The 19,774-nt window shown below is 50.0% G+C and overlaps 1 protein-coding gene across 6 annotated transcripts in view; it reads left to right on the top strand.

Moving 5' to 3' along the window:
* Nucleotides 1-19,774, top strand: part of MSI2 (musashi RNA binding protein 2) — a 257,243-nt gene that overhangs the window by 139,805 nt on the left and 97,664 nt on the right. The gene's annotated exons all lie outside the window — the stretch shown is intronic.

Below are 19,774 nucleotides of genomic sequence, written 5' to 3'. Positions count from 1 at the left end.
CTAGAAGAGCATCTCTGATAGTGTTGGAGAAGCCTTTTCAGATATGTTTTATACCCCGGTTGTCGCTGCAGCCGTCCATACCCTGGCTGCCTGCATTGCCCTTCACTGGCTGCAGGTTTTAAAATGACAATCGGTAGATTGAAGACAGAGATACTCGTGAGTGCTGCTTGGTGCTTCCTTGATTGGGCCTGAATGGCCAGGAAGGGAAGAACATCTCCCTCCAAGGGAGGGGAAGGGGTGGCCGGCGCCGCTCCTCGGCGGCCACCTCCCCGTGCCCCTGGTACGGGGGACCAGGGGGGACCGACCCACGGTGAACACGGCAACGGGCAAACCAGGCTGCGCGTCCCTCGCCCCGGCGTGGGGAGTCTGTGTGTGCTTATTAGATTTTCAAATGTTATTTAGCTTGATTGCAGCCTTTTTACAAAAGGAGTTAAGACCATGGATATAGAGGATAATGGAACTATAAATTGCAAGACAGGTTCTTATGAAATCAGTAAATTATTCATTTAACAGTTCTGTGCGTGCTAATTTCATGTTGCTATGGTATCTCAAAATGGAGGAGGGAGGTCAGCCTGCAAAACACGGGGCTCGCACAAACCGCGTGGATCTTTGTGGAAGACAGATAACGCGTTGCACACAACCTTCAGCTGAATGATAAATTGCCTCTTTATCTAGCGTTGTCCAGGGAGATCCAAGGCAGACAACTGAAAGAGATGTTTCACACTAGCTAATGTTTTTTGGAATTAGACCAAAAATCACACATTTCAGTCTCAAAATCTGTTTAAGTATGCATTGTCTTAGTGGCATCTCTTCTCGGTCTGTCTCTGGAGACAGACAAATCACAGCAGTCTCAAAGCTAACTTTTGGGGCTGCTTCCCCGCTCGTGTGTTACTGCTCCCTGCCGTTTCTGGTGGCCAGCAAAAGCTGCTTGTGGAAGATGGGTTTTCTTCCAGCTACTGTTTTCAAGAAGGGGTCATTGTATTCTGTTGGGTTTGGGGTTGTTTTGGAATAATTTATTAACAGACAGAAAAAATGCTGTGTTCCTGCTAATCCGTAGATGTTTGCCTGTATTGCTTTGTTACACTCGTTGTGCATGGCAGCGCTGGTGGCAGTGGCTTGCTCATTCAGAGGGTGGGACAGATGCTCAAGCGTCAGGATACAAATTTTAGCCTTTCAAGTGCATTAAACTTGCAGGCGAAACAGCAGGACTGGTGGGGATTGTGGGGTTTATAGGAAGGGGTCTCTTCTAATGTTGATGGTAGCTTTTGTTCTGTGTTTGACAGCAGTTACTGGAGGTGTTTGCCACAGGAAGGTGCTCCTGTGGTCAGGGGATGGCTCTTTAGGCTGTTTGCTTTTTGCAAGGGTCCGTTCTTAGGGTTCTGTGTTTCATTCTTGCGTTGTTGGACACTTGCATCTTCACTGCTAGCGCATTTCTGAGGCGCTCAGACCGACCATGCCCGTGTCCAGTGGGCGGTGATGCTGTGCTCGGGCAGCAGAGCCACCCTGGGAGAGGGCTGGCGCTCGGAGCGAGTGGGAGGAAAGGGCAGGTACAAAACTGGTCTGTAATGTTTGTGAGAGCAAAGTCAAAAACTTTAACATGTGACTAAGACTCCGTTTCATTGCAAAACCAGTTGTTTTTGTAAAGTGTGAGTCTTTCGAGCTGTCTCGGGTACAGGAGCCAGGCAAGATGAGTTTTATAGTGTGATTGCATCTTAACAAAAGTGCTGTTTCCAAGGCACGTGGGATGTAGGACAGAGCGAATCCACCAGGGTCATAAAATCCAGTTGGTATGATGATAATCCATTCAGAGAGACAGGACTCCAGGCTGGCATCTTCCCTTTCCCTGCTGCCTCCGCACGCCATACAAGTTCCCAGCCATCTCTAACTGCGCTGAAGCAAATCTGGGAGACTTTGGTACAAATGACCAGAAGCCTGTAAGGCTGCATTACCCAGAGGGAAACAACAACTGTTCCATAACAGTGGTATCTTCTCTGCTGTGCTTGGTTAATTGAGCCCACTGTGAATGTTCCGGAGCATGGGTAGCTAATTTTTTTTCCCCAAGACACCAAATGCAGAGAATATCTGTGCACGAATGGGGAAGTCTTTGTGGTCTTTTGCACTGAATAGTCTTAACTCTTCCTGCTGGCACACGTGCTAACTGCTGCTGCACTTCAGGTAAGAAGATAATGATCACATCATTAAGACACCACTAAAGCTGGCATTACTTGTTAGGTCAACATATCGATCTTGACATTACGCTGCAAGATTTTTTTTTTAGATAATGCCTGTCCATCCTGCCTCTTGCTCGGGGAGGAGGGAAGAAGAGGGCGAGAAGAAATGCAAAACCAAAAGCAACTTGTCACAGATCTTTTCCCCAAAATAAAAGCACTTTGCTCCTTAAAAGATTTGTTCTGCTGCGAAGGCTCCTGCCTTGTTGCTGCTGACTGGATTACTGGCAGATTTCCTTTAAGTCGATAGAAATCCCCAGGGAGTTGCTGGGCTCGTGGGTGGATAATTTGGTCATTCTAAAAAAAAGACTCTCCTTTAGCCTTTTGTCTTTGAGTACACGGTGCCTTCCTGGAGACAGATGCGGCCCCCCCAGCCGGCGCGTTGGAGGGAGGCTGTGCTGGTCTGCCTTGGGGCTTGGCCCCTGTTCCCGCTGGAGCCCCCGCGCTGCTGCCCGGGCACAGCCCCGGAGGTGTGGATCAGAGCTCAGAGCTCCCGTGGTTTAGTAGTCTCGCTTGGTTGGGTTGGTGGAGTGGTGCTGGTTTGCCCCCACCGCGCGCGGATCGTGCCCAAAGAGCTGAGAGTGAGGGCAGCGTCGTGGGCAGCGTCGTGGGCAGCGCCCCTTCAGCTGAAGCCCTGCTGGTATCCCGCGGGTATCCCGCGTGGGGGTGGCGTCTGCCCCCGCGTCAGGCTTTGCGGGGAGAGCTGCAGGGGCTCCGAGTGTGATGGGTGCCCCCACCGGGCAGGCTGTGTGCTCGCCATGGGCACCTGTAGCACCTACAGGTTACTGACCCTCCACAGGTAAGTGATCCGTCAGTTAGCTCCCTGCATCACCTGTCTGTAACTGCCTAGCTTGCCTCTGAAGCTTGGTACACGTTTGCGTTGTACCTATATTCTGAGCATATTAGCAATCTTGGAAATCACCTTCCTGTCTTGCTGCAGAAGAAAACACCTCTCACTTTTTAATAAATTTCTGCTTGTCTTGTTATCTCTTCTGTATTGAAGCTGTCCAAGCCAGTTTTTCTCATTTCATTGGGCTCTTTTTATAGCACACTACTTAAGGCGTTTTGTAAAAATAGCAGTGATTTTGCTTTATATATATATATATGTGTGTGTGTGTGTGTGGTTTATATCACTAAAGCTTGATTTGGTATTTCAATCTGGGCTTACTGACTGCACTTCTAAGGACTTCTAAATCAAAAGTGATAGTTCAAAAAACACGTGACGTTCTTTAGTCTTCGACTCCCAGAGAAGCAGTGCTTACACCGTGCTGAGCTAGTTTAGTATCCCTCTCTAAATATTTCATTAAGAATGGTCCATATGGTGTGTCAGGGAGAAGGGGAATGCAGAGCAGAACCTGTGTCTGCCAAAGAAAACTGTTTTGATCTAATGTTCAGCGTAGTACAACTTTGGGGGAAAAAAAATAAACATTGTCAGATGGGTGCTGCCAAATTTCACGATTTATCAAGAATTTCAGGCTGTTCAGTGAAAATTTTTTTTCTTCTGAATACTCCAGTTTCTGGAGTCTTGTGATTTACACAAGACTGTTCATTTTCGTTTTTAAAACATGTTGTAGAAAACAGCCTCAAAATACGGAACCAGGAAGCTCTGGTGTCAGCAAGTTAATGAAATCCTCAACTGTGTATTTAAAAACTGGTGGCTTTTTAAGTGCATCTCCTGGTTTGGAGATGGTGGGTTGTGGAACGTCGGAGTCCTTGTGAAACAGGAACCGGGAGAAAAGTAACTTCCAGGGGTATTAGCTGTATTTTTTTATTTTGATGATTTCCAAGGTAAATCCGTCCGACTTATTCTTCCGTCCTCTTTGCGCTTCACAGCTTTCACAAGCTGCTCCTCATTTCCCAATAAAAGCAGCTAATGAGCTGCACGGGTGCCGGTGGCAGGGACACACGGGGACGTCTGTGCGTGTAGGTGTGCACTGGTGTTGTCCCGAGGAAGCACAGGAGGAGAGTTGATGTTTTTCTCTGTTACTTTTAGCCAGACAAACCCAAGCTGCTGCATCTCTGCAGCCCTTTGCGTCTGCGTTGGTGCTCTGGACAGATGAAAGTTCACCGTTGTCCTCAAGAGCCACAGTCCCATCTCTGTACTTCCCGTCGGTCTTCAAGGCTCATTTCTTTTAAAGTGGGACAAATTAAAACGCCAGCATTTGAGAAATGAGCCGTTTGCCCTTCTGCCCCCAGCCCTTGCTGACCTGCCCTGCTCAGTGGTGGTGGACGCTGTGTCTTCAGGAGTAAACCCGGAATTTTCTCACCATTTCCTTTAGTCTCATTTGAACTCATCTTTATTTTTTTTTTTAACGCAGCCAGTAAAGTTTTCCAAGTTTGTCTAAGGTTAATTCGCACCAATAAACAGGACCTCCTGTCACTAAAAAGTACAGCATTTTATACCTTGCGGGCTTACTCCGGGAAACGTTTGGAAGATGCCACCTAATTAGAGTCTGGGGATCTGAAGGAGCTGGTTTTGAATTTCTGACACTCGAGACAGATGTGGTTTTGATCCTTATGATCTCCCGGGGGGCCCAGTGTGTAGCTCTAGAAAGTCTGCGAATCCCCTCTTGAACAAGAGAGGTCAGTGACAAACGGGAGGTGGGAGGGTGCCTGCGGAGAGGGGTGTGGGCGGGAAAGCTTCGCTTCTGCTTGGCGAAGGAGAGACCTTGGAGGATCAGAGTCCTCCGGTAGTTTGTTACTGAGTTACGAAGTCAGGTGTTGGAGTTAAGTAGCTCTGACCCTCGTGGTTGAACTTGACCTTGGGAGCGACGGAACGGGCCGGACTTTCAAACAAACTGCCGTGTCTGGGACTGGGGAGCGCTGGCACCAAACCTGGGAAGATGAAGCCGTTCACAGTAACGCTGCATCGTTCCCTGAAATCTGCTTGTTTTGCCATAGTTTGCTGGAGAGACAGTCCATCCAGAACAACTTATCCTGTTAAGTTACTGTATCCTGACGGACAGCAGCTCTGGTTACTTGGTGCTTCGCAGAGCTCTGCAGCGCTGCTCCTGCAGAGGGGTGGAATCTCACGCCGGTTGTGGCAAGCGTAATGTGAAATACGGGGTCTGTTTTTGTGTCATGACTAAATGGCCTTTTATGGCAGTTAAGTATTATAAGTCAGTAACAAATAAATAACATAAAATAATTATTTCCATTACCCCTTTTCTTCCGGCATTAAAGTGCTGGGAAAGCCCTCGGGGGCAACGGTGAGTGCGCAGGAAGGAAAACCATCATGTTTCCTTGAGTTTTGGTGGCGTTTTGGCTAATCATTATAGAAGTTCTTCTGAAGAGTCTCCCAAGCTCTCCCTAAACAGGGCTGGAGGAAGGGAGCGACAAGGGGACTTGCTGCTGAGTGTTACAGAAAAGGGCAAACAAATGGGCACCTCTGGGAGGGGGAAATCCTGCACGAGGCCTGTACGTCGGGGGCAGTTTTACTTCTGGCCCTGATTTGTCTTCTGACCTGGAACGAGTCACTGCTCGCGCTTTCCTCCTCCTGACTTTTTTTTTGGTCCTGTCCGTTTTTTTTTCTTGTCGGGTTAGCTTTGAATTTACTGCGTTGAAGCTAATTTTGCGGGAATAAAATAGGGAAGATTGCAGTAGAAAATGAGCAGAGTATGAGGATAAGGGCTTGTGTCCTACAGCTGAACAGCAGGGTTAAAATCTGGCCACTTCTAGCCCGCTGTGGATTTAGTTGCGAGATCAGCCCCGTAACCTTTCCTTGTGGAAGGGGTATAAATCTCATTTGTCGGGGCGCTTAAAACTGGGTTAGCAAAACCACGAGCGGAACATAGTAGAGAACACTTTTGCCTCAACTCTCCTGGGGGTGGGACAGATCCTTCTACTTTTTCTTAAAAACATTTCCTAGCTCGCAGCCAGCACTTGGAAGTGCACCATTATAAATTTGTGAATCTTCTCATTGCTTGTTTCCAGGTTATTTTTCAGTCCTTTTTCTTTTCCTTTTTTTTCCTTTGCCTATTTTAAGTGTTGGCTACAAAATGAATGCTCCACTTACTACAGTCCTTTATCATGTAATGTTTTCAGCAGACACTCAAGAATTAAATACGTACAATTTCCATAATACTGATTATCCCTGTTTAAGTGCTGTTTTAGAGGGTATTAATTTCTGTTGCAGTAACAGCCGCAGCACTTAGCAGCACCAGCCCAGTTTTCCCTCTGTGCCTGAGACTCAGGCTTGGCACGAGCCAGGATTTGGCCTGAAGTGCCCACCGCCACTGTTAGCCCGGTTGCTCGGGCTGGAAGTGCATTCCTGTGCTGCAGAGAGCCAGAGACAGCCCGGGCGAGGAGCTGGGGCTTGGTTTGAAGAAAGCTGCCTCTGTCACTTTTGATATCTTCTGTTTTTCGTATGCAGAAACACAAAGCACAATTAGAATACAGTTATATATCCTCATAGTTATTAAAGCTTGGATTAACATGACATAAAGTTTTGTCTGGGGAGCCTTTTGCTATGGCTCAGGGAGCATTTTTGTGTGACAGTAATAGGCTACAGTTAATATACTTGAATGATACCAGAATCTGTGTAATAAGACAGAACAAAGGGGGTTTATTTGAAGCTGAATTACAAAGGTGGAATTATCATTGTGAACAATCCACAGAGATCGCAGCTTAATTATTGTATCTTGTGTTATTTTGGCATAATAAAGTGTAGTCAGTGAGGAGAAGTTAAAATACATATATACGCATTTCAGAGGGACATCTTGTCAGTCATGTGGGATTGATGTGTGGACCTGCCACCTTATTCTTAACACCAAAATCCTCTCTTTGCCCCTTTTTGCCGTGTGTTTGATTTACCGAGCCTGTTTGCCATGATTCAAGAGTCTCTTGTAACGTTTCTAGGGGAGATTCATCACTGGCACATAATCCATTCAAATAGCTTTTGGGCAAGAAATAAAAAGTGTTTGAAGCCAAGAGGTTTCAAACAAAACGTTCAAAGGCAGCGGCTGGGCCCTGTAGAGGAAGAGGAGGGAGGGCTTCATTGTTCTCCAGGGCTTAGGGGAGAGAAAGGAGTGAAAAGGTGGGAGCTTCCTTTTGAATCCCGTGTTCTGGCTGTGGGTGAGTGCACGTGGGTCTCTGCAGCGAGGTGTGACGCCCTTCCCTGGGGAGCCCTGCAAGGCTGCTTCAGTGAACAGCGTGCCTTGTTCCGTGGGTAGAACGGGGGGTTCGGTGGCGGTGTTTGGGTTCTCTTTCCGGTTTTACCCCTGATCCGCGTTGAGGGAGCGTCACCTGAATGTGACCAGCCTCCCCAGGAAAGGGCGTCAAGGGGGGGACTGGAGAGCACCTCGATGTCCCCTGGGAGAACATGCCACGAAAGTGCACCTTCTTGTAACGATGACATCAGTGTTTGGTGAGAGAGGACGGCATCTGTGACCAGATGCTGGTTTAATGGCTGAAATTGTCTTTCCCAGATGATGGGGTGCTCCTGCTCAGCTTGTGCCTCCCTCTGCCTGTTCCTGACCCTGCCCGCAGCCCCGCCGCGGTGCCTGCCCGGCCGGGGAGCCCTTCTGGGTGGCTTTTTGGCCGTTTTCGCACGTGGAGTGTTATTCAACCATCTTGCATTTGTACTGGAAGTTAACTCCCTGCCTGTGCCTTGATTCCCCATTGTATGGATAGTAAGGGCAGAGGAGGATCCGTTTATTAATTTTCATTTATGATCTGAAGAAAATTATTTCTTTTTCACAGAAATAATTTTGATGATTTAAGTAGCTCCAGGAGGTTGAATGGTTTCAATGTGGTTTTAAACAAAACAGCAGAAAAATCCACAACAGAAAACACTGGGTTTTCTGCAGTAGGCTTTAAAAGAGTAGTAACGTAGTTCCAGAAATCTGGGTATGGTGATTATGCCTGTAATCCCCGTGCTGTCCAGGGGTAATTAAAAATTGCAGCTGAACCTTGGTTTCAAATGACTGAGTGAGGCTCTGTCAAACTGATGAGAGCTTGTGTTGTTGACATGTGTAAAACTCAATTTACCCACCAATAACCGCGGTTCGTGGGCATTAAATCTCTCTCCAAACAATATGACACTGGGGCACAGCGGGACGCGCTCGCCTTCGAGGGGCTCGGAGAGGGGCTGAGGTGTGAGAGGAGCTGTGCTGAGCCGCAGCCAGCGCCACTAATTGCTTTCTTTTTAATATTGTATTCAGCCTTAATAGCCTGTTCTCCTGCTGGATTGCCTTTCCCAGCATTTATTACAGCATGCTTGGGAGCCTGACCGGAGAGTGGGAAGGGGTGGAGCTGAGGGGAATAAAATCAAGGTGGTACTTTAGAAATCCATCCCGACAGCCCAAACTAATGTTCCAGTCTGAGCGCCCTGATTGAGCTCAAATTAAAGGGGGCCAGGCTGCGGCGAGAGTCCCGAGGTCTTGAGTGATCAGAATGGGATTTCACGTCCGCCGCTCCTCGTTCCGTAACCCCGCGGGGCAGCGCGGGCTGGGCGGCGGTGATTGCTGCCAGAGGGGACTGGGAGCGGTGCGGCTCCGCCGTGAACAGGCTGAACAAGCGCTTTCCCGCAAGCGGCTTTGGGCTTCTGTCTCCTCACCAAGCCTTGCTGCCGTATCTTCAAAGCAGTCAAGGAAGGGTCTAAGCCCGTGAGCAACACAAATGGAGCTGGTGCTGCGTGTGTGCCCGTTCTCCTCTCTCGAGGGTGGGCAGCGTGCTGTGGCGCGAGTGATGTGGGGCTGAGAATGGGGCTGGGAGTCCAGGGAAACCTGTGCTCCCGGCTCCCGTGCAGGGGCAGAGCTCTTGTCTGCTCCAGCGCGTTGTGAAAGCAAGTCCAGGGACGTGTCTTCTCCCGGTTTTGTCGCTAATTTGTGAGAACAATCACTTTTGCTTTCCGTGCATCGGTGCCGCCGGCTGCGTGAGCAGGCAGCCTGCCCCTGCAGCTCTGATCCAGCAACCCCCCCAAAAGTCATCAGTGTAATGAGTTTGGTCTGGGTGCAGTTCTCTGAATCCCCACCTCGTCAGCAGCCTGCGCGGGAGTCAAGGACGTGGGAGCGAGCTGCGCTGGCAGAGCTCCCCTGGCCGCCTGCCTCTGCTGCGCAGCCGGGGGCAGAGAGGGGACTCGGACCTTCCCTGCGTGCGGCAGCGTGCAGCGCTCGCTGCAGCGGGGGTCTGGGTTGCGAGTGTTTTCTCCTTAAATTAAAAAAATCCCTAGGCGTAGAGACATAAGCTGCATTTGATTTGGGGTTGAAGGACAAGGGAGGAGAGAGTTCTGCTTAGAAGAAAGAGCCCTGCAAAGGTATTCTGTAATCCGCCAGTCAGTATATGAAAAGAACAATAAAAGGAAAAAGGATCAAGCAGGAAATAAAATGTAACTTTTTTTCATTACAGTCAAGGGAAACTTAGATGACTTTTTCTTTGCTAATAAACTGCACTGTTTCGTTTTGCAGCTGAGCCTTTTGCTGAAGCTGACTGTGGCAATTGTCCATACTCTTTTTTTTTTTTTCTTTTAAACTCTAGGCAATGAAAAAGCCCTTCATGCATCAGGAAACATAGTAATGCAATACTTGTCTTATCTTCACACTTATTCAGCAGGTATTTACAAAGGGCAGCAGGAAGCTCTTTAAACTCGATCCCGTTCCTTTGCTCAGGATGTCTCTTAATCTGATCTGTTTACCGGTGTCCTGCACTGGGCTTGTCCTGCGAAGGCATCTGTGAAAAACCCCCTTGGTTTCTCGTGAATAGTTTTTCTCAGTATACTCTATAACAGGCAAGGCTCTGAGCTAGTTTTTACTATCTGGCTTAAGGGCACTGGCTGAAAACCTACAGGTTATTGTGGTCTGTTTAGTGGGTAAAACAGACCTGTGCTTCCATGCTGTGTGTTTGTACTCTGCAACGTGATAGCGAGGTGTGAGATTAGGTTATTTCTCTGCAGGCTTTGTCACTGGGCGAACAGGAACTTCTTTTATGCTCAGAGTAACGTGATAACGCAGGGGCACATATGGAATCCTGGTGTGCTGGTCCCTTAGGTCTTGACTTCAGAAAGTCCTTAAAAGGAGAATGTGCAGATGCCGCTGTTGTCTTCAGAAAGCACATCTTGGAAGGACTTAATTGGACTTAGCCGTGTGCTTGAAGTGGAGCCACACTTCATAGTAATTTCCAGTTGTTAGGGGTTGTTCCTGAAATAGTCAATGCGTGATTCGGAGTCCAATGTGTTGTACTTTGGTGTCCAGAGAGATGGTTTCTGATGCTTTTTCTGGCATGTGGCTTTTAATGGCCTCTCTGCATCTCATTGTTTGGCATGTTTGTTTGTAGTAGATAAACCAGCTGCTCGTGTTTTAGTGTTGCCTCAATAGGGAAAATGCTGGGTTTGGATAGAAAAGACATTACCCTGTATGCAGTACAGTTCATCCAAGGACCTGCGAGTGCTCCACAAATATGTGAAGCTCCTTCTCTGCTGAGAGAGGTTGTAGCCTTGTTTATTCTGGGTGTTGCTGGGTCCAGCTCCCATGTGGAGCCCCAGAGGAGGCTGGACCCTGCCCAAACCCGAGGGCTGGTGGGGGAGCTGGAGCCTGCTCGCTCGCTCGCGTAAGCTCGGCGTGGCACGCTGCAGGCGAGAGCAGCTCCGGCAGCGGCCACCGGCCCAACCGCCCGGTGCCACGCGTGGAGGGTGGGATTCGAGCTCCCAGGCTTCGGGGGGGGCAGGCAAAGGCTTCTGGCTGGGGGTATTTGCTGCACAGTTTGGTGGTGGCCCAAAACAGTCCCTTGTGTAGTTTGGGTGGGTTGTCTCTGTGCACTGTAACACCTTCCCCCTCCGCCCCCCAGGAAAATCACTAGTTCAGACATCCTCTGCCTGCCTGTATGGAACAACACGGCGGGGTGGGTAGGGAGGCTGCTGGGTGGCTCGAGGAAGGGGTGCAGGTCCAAGCCAGCTTGGGTTTTAACTGGCTCCACAGCTGTAAAACCCCAGTTTCTTGTATGGAAAATGCCTCGTGCCCTCCCGGCCTGGGAGCCGCGTCGTGTGGCTGCAGCAAAGCGAGCAGAGATAGGCAGAGCAGAGATAGGCGAGCAGAGATAGTTTGAACTGATGCTGTAATTACATTAAATGACAACGTCCCTCTTGCCACAGGCCAGAAAGGAGGATGGAAGTTTAAATTTGTTGGCTTTTCAGGTGGTGATACTGTTCGGTATGGCTAAAGTCCAGCAGGAGAGAGTGTGGACACGTACATTCACCAGGAGCTGCCTCTCCTCTGGCTGGAGTTTTTGACAGTCTCGTGGTTTCCAGAATCTGCGCCAGTCAGGCCTAATGGGCAGCTCCTCTTAAGTATTGTTTGGAAAGGAAAACAGATTGCAACTTTGCAGTGCTAATATGCAAACGAGCACCGTGAAGGGAGGAAGAATTATTTCTGCTGACGGCAGCTAATGTTCCGTGAAAGTAAAATCACAAACCGCCTTGCACCTGGCTTGCTGAAATGCTGAAGGAGCAATGTTCCTGCACTGCCCCCGTGGTGGCATCACCTCTGTGCTGCCAGCGTGGAGGAGAGCGGCCCTTTCCCTGCGCTGCAGCACCTTTCGGGGCGTTTAACTGGATGGGAACATGGCCTGGGAGCACCTGATGGAGTAAAGGAGCCGAGATGAACTTCAGCGTTGACGGCTCTGGTGATTGTGCCTTGACTCTTGTTATATTTGATATATTTAAGCTTCAGTTCGACTGATGTGAGTACGTGGAGCTCTTGGCGTTTGCTTTCAAAAGAGCAGAAGTTCTCCTGCGTTTCAGTGGCAGAAGCTTAACCCTAATGGCTCCTTTGTGAGTGCCAGAAAGAATATTTCAAAATTACTGCGTGTGCATTTAAAAAGTACGGTTTGTGTCAGGTTTTGTGTGTTTGTCTTACGTTTTTATCTGGTGATAACTCCTTCAGGCAGCTAGTGAGGGGACAGGGATGGAGCAGGACAGATGGAGCTTGGGTTCTTCAGTCCTTTGTGGCTCTCGCAAGAAAACACTTAGCAAAAATTACTCGGTTATTGGGGAAATCCGTAGGAAATAATGCAGGATATGTGCATATGCATGTGCACATGTACAGGGAGACAGGGCGCCTGGAATAACTCGATAGACCAGGATGCATGTGGGAGAGAGATCTCCTGATGCTGGCAAAGATTTCCAGGAGTGTGGTTGGCTCTGGGGCCACATACGGGTCACTTAAAATGCCTGCAGCTTGATTTCCCTTCTAGTCCCACCCTCTTCCTTGCCTGTTAGATGGGTAAAACACAAAGATGTTTTGAGGCAGGGTGAATTAAATGTTTGTGAGAGAGTCTGGAGGCTCTCCAGAAGATGTTTTGAACTAGATTCTGTTCTTGCCTCTCCGGTGAAGGGCGGCAGCGGCAGCTCCGTGATTTAACACTGGCTTCAGACTGACCGAGCTCAGAACATGCTCCTTCTCTGGCTTTTTAATGCGTACTGAAGTGTTTTTGGAAGTTGACATGGATGCTAAAGTTATCAATTGCTCCCTGTCTCGTACTGTAGCACGGACCAACTTTGATCATAGAAGAAATTTCTGTGCCACCGATTTCTGGCTGCAGCAGTGATGGAGGCGCTGCCCTAATTCACAAATACGTTTTGTTAACCAAAGGCTACAGCTTCACATAACCACGTGTATCGTGTGGCGTTAGATCTGGCTGCTCCCAGAAACACGTATGGATGTCTGCTGCCTGTCCTTTGTTAGGTTAGTGGGTGCTGGTTTTAAGGGAGGCAGCTTGTCTAGGGCGAGGGGTGTGATGGTGCGTGTGGCAGCAGACATCTGAGACGCTGGAGAGGAAAGAGGGGAGCAGCTCTGCCGCAAGAGACGTGCCCCCAGGAGCGTGGGGTCCTCCCGCTGCTGTCCCCCACGTCCCCGTCCTCCGCAGCAGCTGCCCCAGGCCGCAGAGCTGGCTCCAACTGCAGCTTGGGTTGCCCTTACCTCAGATCCCACCCGTGGGCAAAAACCCACCAGTGCAGGACTGGTTTTAGCTGGCGTGGCACATCCACTGGGCCACTGTGGGACCTGCTTGGCTGCAGGTGGGTTAATGCTGCCGCAAAGATGGGCTGGTCTCCCTGTCCAAGAGCAGAGGTGGCGGCATGTCCCTGGGTCTTGCTGGGGTGTCCTGAGGATAATTAACACAAAAATGCCGTGGTGCGCAGATGCTGCTGTTTGTGGCCAGGTCAGCGTGTGCCTGCTACGCTGGTGGATACAAAAAGGGTCGTCGTGGCAGCTCTTGCTTTGCTTGTGTGGCGTTTGTCATCTCTGTTGCCATCCAGAGATATTTCGGGCACGTAGGAGGTCCCGAACGGTGGCACTCTTGGACCTGCGCTTGTCCCCAGAGGCCGCTGGGGCTGTGAGTGTTTGGGCGCTGGGCAGTGCCATGTCTCTTGCCCGTTCTCAGCAAAAGACTCTGCTCTTCTGCGGTGAAATTTGAAGTTGGTTGCTGTAAATCTCCATCGATGCAGGGCTGTAAGTAGCACAGCATCTAGCAGGTGGTTCTTAGCCCGTCTTTTGGGGTTTGTGTGTGTTGCTAGGGACCACGGGGAGACGAGTCTCGGGTTCTTGCTGCAGGGCGGTCGTGTGTACCCTCTGTGCGCTTGTCTATCAGGATTTCAGAGCACTGAACTGCAGCTGGGAGTTTGTTACCTGCAGTGCTGCTGGCCCGGGAGAGGGGCAGGAGGATCGGGGATGTCTCGCTGGCTCCTGCGAGCTCCCTGGGATGCGGTCTTGCTGTCGGCTCCTCTGACTCTCTTACTCCGTTTCAGAAATGCAGCGCTGGAACCTGTTTTCCCGTCAAGCTGAAGATACCCAGGGGACAGCTGCCTGTGCGCTGGCGGGCATAAATTGTTCTGGGCAATTAGACCTGACTGCAGGACTTGATTGCGGAGATCGGCCCCAGCCCAAGGCTTGCTCTGCTCTGACGGAGGCTCTTCGGTCTCCGTAAAAGCACGGCAAACGTGTACGTGCCCTGTGGCCAAGGAGAGGGTAGCACTGTGATGGTCTTGCTTGGCTCTCTGCGTCACTGTTGTCTTCAGCTTGATTTCCATTGTGAAAGGCATCCCTCAAGTACCTACCCAGTGTTACAGGTAACGGGGAGATGAGGGTCACCTTGTCAGGAGAGAGTAGATGCCAGTGCCTGGATGAACGATGAGCTGTTAATGCCGCCTCCTAGAGTGGTTGGTTCTGCATCCCTGTTTCTTGCAGGGACCCCTGTGCCTCTCTGATGGTGGTGGTCGTGGCTGCATAGGTATGTTGTGCCTTTTGGGGAAGTGTCCCTGGGGGTTTACGCAATGTCAGCCATTCTGCTAGGTGGAGGTCCTGTCAACCCGAGCTGATGTTACACCGTTTTACTGGCACTGGCCTTGCTTCTTTTCCGTCCTGGTTTCGCTGCCTTCTCTGCTGCTGGTCCTGTAGTGGCACAGCAGCCCCTGATGCCAAAGAACGGACTGTCTGTACGTCTCAGAGTTGTTAGTTTGTTGGGGTTTTTTGTTGGATTTTTTTAGGGTTTTTCTGGGGGGTTTTGTTGGTTTTTTTTTTTATTTGCAAGAACCTTGTCTTCCCAGGTGATGGTGTTAGCCAACGTGTGCTGGAAATCTGATGGGGACAAGGGAAGTTCTCAGCCAAGACAACAGGTCAAAGGAAAACTCTGGCAGTCCTCATATAGTTGATGACTTGATCTGAACGTAGCAAAGAGCCTTGTTTTCATCAATACTTCGTGTTATTATTAGTGCCAGAGAAGGAATTAATGAGAAATCGTCTATGGAGTCATCTTTAATTTGTCCTGCTATGGAAAGCTGTTTTTTCTGGAGACCATTAGTCATTCTTACATCCCCCTTGGTAGAGTAAGTGTTGAATAACGTCTTGGTGTTTCGCAGGAGCGTTTTGAAGTCCAAGAGTAGCCACTGTGCTTTTTGGCAAGCGTTTGGGGTGCTCTTTGCCATGTCACGGCTGGTGAGCAAGCCCTGAGATTAACGTGATTGAATGACTGTTTTAATTTCAGCCCTGATGGAGCAGAATTAGTTGCAATGATATGTGTGTGTTGAATAAAATTGTAGTTTTATTAGCTGTAATTGCTGAAGAAGACTTTTTAAAGACTTGACTGCTGGGGGGAGAAATTGCTAGCACTGGAATTTGTTCCTGCACAGTATGGCATTGATTATTATCATGGCGCGTAATGTGTCAGTCCTCGGTTGGTGAGTCCTCGCTGGGAAGCTCTCAGCGAGGGACCTCGCCGTGCGCCTCCAGCCCCCCGGGGAGCGCCGCAGACGTCGTGCCTGATCCACGGAGGGTGTGATCCTCCCACCACGCAGCGGGAGCCGGGGCTACCTAGTGGAGCTGCAGCAGTTCGTGCTTCCAGCCCTGGAGGTCTCCAGTTTGCTCTGCGGTGCGTTGGCCGAGACAGTGGTGGTGCCACCAGCGTGGGAGCGAGGCCCCTGGGGTGGTGGAGCGGGGACCAGCCACGCTCTGGGGTGGGAGCCTGTGGCCCAGTGTGGTCGTTGTGCTGGGACACGGTGCTGTAAACGCCGTGGTCGGGCTGGCTGGGGTGGCGAGGGACCCAGCGAAGGCGCCTGGGTGACGTGCGAGGGTGCCGAGGGTGCCTTGGGACGGGGAAGGAGCCGCGCTGGAGGGGTGGGGCGTGCTTGACGGAAAGGGGGGAAAAGGTTAAAGTATTTGTTTCTTTGTTTAATTCCATTGTAATCAAACCCAGAGGCCTGGTGCAGGGGAGCCATTTTTTCTAACTGCCTGGCGTGCGATATGCATTTGTCTTAATTTATGTGGGGGGAGGCTGTAAATCTGCAGAAGCACGTTGCTGGCGCTTAGATTTCACATGCGCATTTAAAATAATAGCACCTGACAGTTTACTAGCAGCTAAGAGGTTTTTCTGCCTCAGAAAGCAAAATATTGGAGGAGTTGTGCGGTGTGTATAAATAATTTGAGGAATTAGACCAGAATATCCAGCACACTTTTCTTGGGAGAGCAGAAGAAGTGATAGACCCGTAAAGCTGAGGAGTCAGGGATTGGAGGGGGCAGAAACACAACCCAGCTGCGTGTCGCTGAGTGTCGTCCTTCTGTCATTTCTTCTCTCCCAGGACCCAGTCTGAGTTGCCACAGTGCTCGATCACAATGCGTGATTTCGTTTGTCCACCCTAGTTCTTCCCTGCCTTGAAGGGGTGGAGAACGTTGCGCCAGATCTGCTCGGGAGTGCTGGAAACAAGCAGCCCCTCTGTCGCCAGGGGGGACACTTTGGGGGGAATGCAGGTCCGTCTCGACCTGCTCTGGACATGTCAGAAACTTGGGGTTTGGTTCAGGAAAAACTTCCTTGTGCTGGGTGAGGAGGAGCGTGAGGCATAAAGACTGCTGTGTGTCCGTTCGGCATAGTTACGGTAGTTTCCCCATGGAGGTTTTACTCAGCGAGTAAACTTGATTCAAATGGAAAAAAAAAAAAACAAAACCAAACTTGGAGATGTGAAATAGTGGCTGCTGTTACTCCTGTGTGCACGCAGGCACCTTGTACATGAACGTTGGCTTTGGAAGCTGCGTGTCCGGGCACTGGTTTGCCGGTCCGTGCGGACATCGCACGGTTGGAGAAATAAAAGGTGAGGCGTGAAGTTTTCCAGAAAACTTCCTGCTTTGGTCATCTCGGCCTTCGGCGGCAGCTCCCGTTTCTGGAGCAGCGTCCCCCAGACGCTTGCTGAATCGCTGCTGGCCTTTGCAGAGGGCTCAGCCTGTTCGTTAGGGGGTGCGCGGCGATGGGCTGGTGCCAGGTTTGATCATCTCTGACTGCTCAGGACCGCCCTGTGGAAAAGAGAGAAGTTGAAAGTCCTGAAGAGGAAAGTGGGAGGAATGAATGGAGAATATTCTGTGCCGGGCTAGATCAGTTGCGTTAAATTCAGAGCCTTTCTGAGTACAATTAATAGCCATTTTATTTAGGTCACCCTGGTTTTGTTGCTTTACATGCATGCCTCCATTAAAGTGGAAGAAAATCAAATACATTTATCTCTGTGGAGCCTTTTGTGAACTGGTTGGGCATATTTTAAATAACCCTGAGAACTGTTAGGATTATTAAAGCCTTTGGCTCCTCCAGGTTTTTTTCTTTCCTCCTATTCTCCCCTATTCCTCCTTCCAGGCAGTGAGTAATGAAGTGGTATAGCCCTTCCTTTTCTCAGAGCCCCAAGTGGATTGGAAGGAAAAAAAGTTAAATAAACTAAAGCCCATTAGTTAGACTTTATGTAGGAAACTGGTTCTAAATTAGATATATGTATGGGGTATGCTGGGACAGAGGAGAAGTCTGTTGGGCTTAAGCGTCTGTTTGTAACTGGTATTATCTGGCGAGTCTTTTTTTTCTTCTTTTTTTTTATTTACCCTAAGTGCTAAGAGTGTTTGTTGTGTAACACACTCTTCATTTGATGCCCAGAATTAGTTCAGGTTAATCAGCTTCTTTAAGCTTCCATGTTGAGCCATCCTACGTCTGAAAAGAGAGACGAATTTTTGGATTGCCAGCTGCCTTCTGAGCGCGCTGGGTGGGAGGTGGCGCTCTGCTTGGGGGCTCAGCGTCTCACACCTGTACTGGGGAGATCCAGCTCTTTGCTGGTGTGTTGGTTTTCGCCGTGCCCAGAGAAGATGCTTGGAGGAGGCCACTTCAGTGGCTGGTAACAGGGATCAGCTGGCAGCCTGCGGTGGGTGACCGGCCAAGCCTTGCAGGTGGCAGTTGCATCTCACAGTCCTGTTTCGAACCCTGGAAAAAAGTCTTCTCTTCTGTAAGCAAGGTGCCAGTTGCATGTTTTGAGTTGAGACCTGGAAAACTTGCAGTGCAAGCATCTTTGAAACGTTGGGCGAGCAAGGGAGCCTCGGGTTGGAGGAGGGGGTTAACTTTTGGACAGTCACAGCTCCTGAACGTACTTGAGTTTCATCTGTGGGTTGGGTTTTTTTTTCCTTCCCCTGCAATAGGGATCAATTTGCTTACTACAGGGTTTACTGCCGGTTACCTTGACTGTGTCCCTTCTTTCTCCTTGATGAAAACTTGAACAAGCCGCTTGTGTTTGATTCACAGAGAACCGTGAGAAACGGGCTGTGTGTGTGAGGCAGCGTGGTTTTCTCATTCTATTCAGCCCTTTGTATATTCAAATTCTTCTAGTTTCAGTTCTTGCTGTTCTGCCAGATTTCCATACCATTGATGGGTTTTCTGAATTAATAAGTTTCTTTCTCCCCCTCCCTCCCATACCCTCGCCACCTTTTTGCAACTGGTGAAAAGTTTTTCTAAGCGCGCTGCCCTCTCCATATTGATTTTCTTCTCCTGCTTGTCTAACCGGCTCTTAGATGTTTTATTTTGCAAAGCGTTAATAGAATTTTCCTTTTGCCGTTGCACTTTATCTATTCAGGAGGTTTCAAGAAGTCTCATTGTGTCACCGGACTATGGAGGAAAGAGGCTATTCTTCTGTTACAATGGCTGCCCTAAAAAATAACGCAGGGTGGGGTAAACTCAGAAAGGGCAGAGACGGAGATAAAATGTTCTGACCTTAGGAAACAGAAAAGATAACCAATTAGACATTGTTGAAAGGGCACCAGCTGGCTTAAAGAACACCCCACTGATTATTTTTTCTTAAAGGCATGCTTGGTCCGCGTCTGAAACCAGCTGCAGAGCCGCTTCCCCTCTTGCAGGTTCTCAGGCTGGAACTGGCGGGGATGACCCTTTCGTAGGGAGCTGCGCGCCCGGTTCTGATCCCAGAAGTAGGTACCACTGCTTGGAGGGATGGAGCACCCACCTCCAGGGTACCTGCGCTCCTCGGGGTCCCAGCCGGCACGATGGAAATCTCCGGCATTAGCCCGTGCAGGCTGCGTTTGTTACTGCTAATAAGGATTTATTTGCATAAAAAAGATCTCTGCCAAGATCATCATTCCAGCAAAGTGGGGCCTTAGTACACATGGCAGAAAACGTTGTTTGCCCAGAGGACGTGTATCTGTTGGGTGAGACGTGGCACTTTGTACAGGTGGGAGAGGCGCCCCAAACTGTAGATCCCCAGTATGACCCAGGAACTGGACCCTCACCCCCTCCAGTGCCTGGTCCCGTGCCAGGACATGTCCCTCCGCTGTCGTGGCAGCACTTGGAGGAGCAGGATGAGGCTGCACAAGAGGTTCAGACCCGTGGGGGTGCTGCTGCCGGCCACGGCTGAGCCTGCGAGAGGGTTTTGCGCCCTGCAGCTCAAGCTTCAGCCTGCTGGGAGGCTTCGGGCTGAGAAGCGGGGTTAGAGTCGTGTGGTGCCTCTTGTTACATCTCTTCTCCCCCTAACAGCAATCCAGGCAGCCTTTTTAAAGTCCCCAGCAATATCCTTGCAGGAGGGGGTGTCATTTTGAAATGACAGCCCTTTCAGTGCGGGTCCAGCCGGGAGAGCCTGTGCACAGCGGCAGCCTCTGCGTCGGGGGACGAGGACCTCCCTGGGCTGGTGGGATCTGTGCTGCAGTGCGTCCAAGCCCCCTCTGGGCTCTGGTATGGGATTGGAGGCAGAAAGGTTACACTGGAAGAGTTGCCTGTTAAAACTTCTGCGACGGCGACTGGCGCGGGGACAAAAGGGGGGT

This window comes from Leptosomus discolor, chromosome 18 (genome assembly GCF_034619465.1).
Source record: "Leptosomus discolor isolate bLepDis1 chromosome 18, bLepDis1.hap2, whole genome shotgun sequence".
NCBI lineage: Eukaryota > Metazoa > Chordata > Aves > Leptosomiformes > Leptosomidae > Leptosomus > Leptosomus discolor.
Note: the sequence above shows the minus strand (reverse complement) of the source record. Positions and strands in the feature narration are given on the sequence as shown.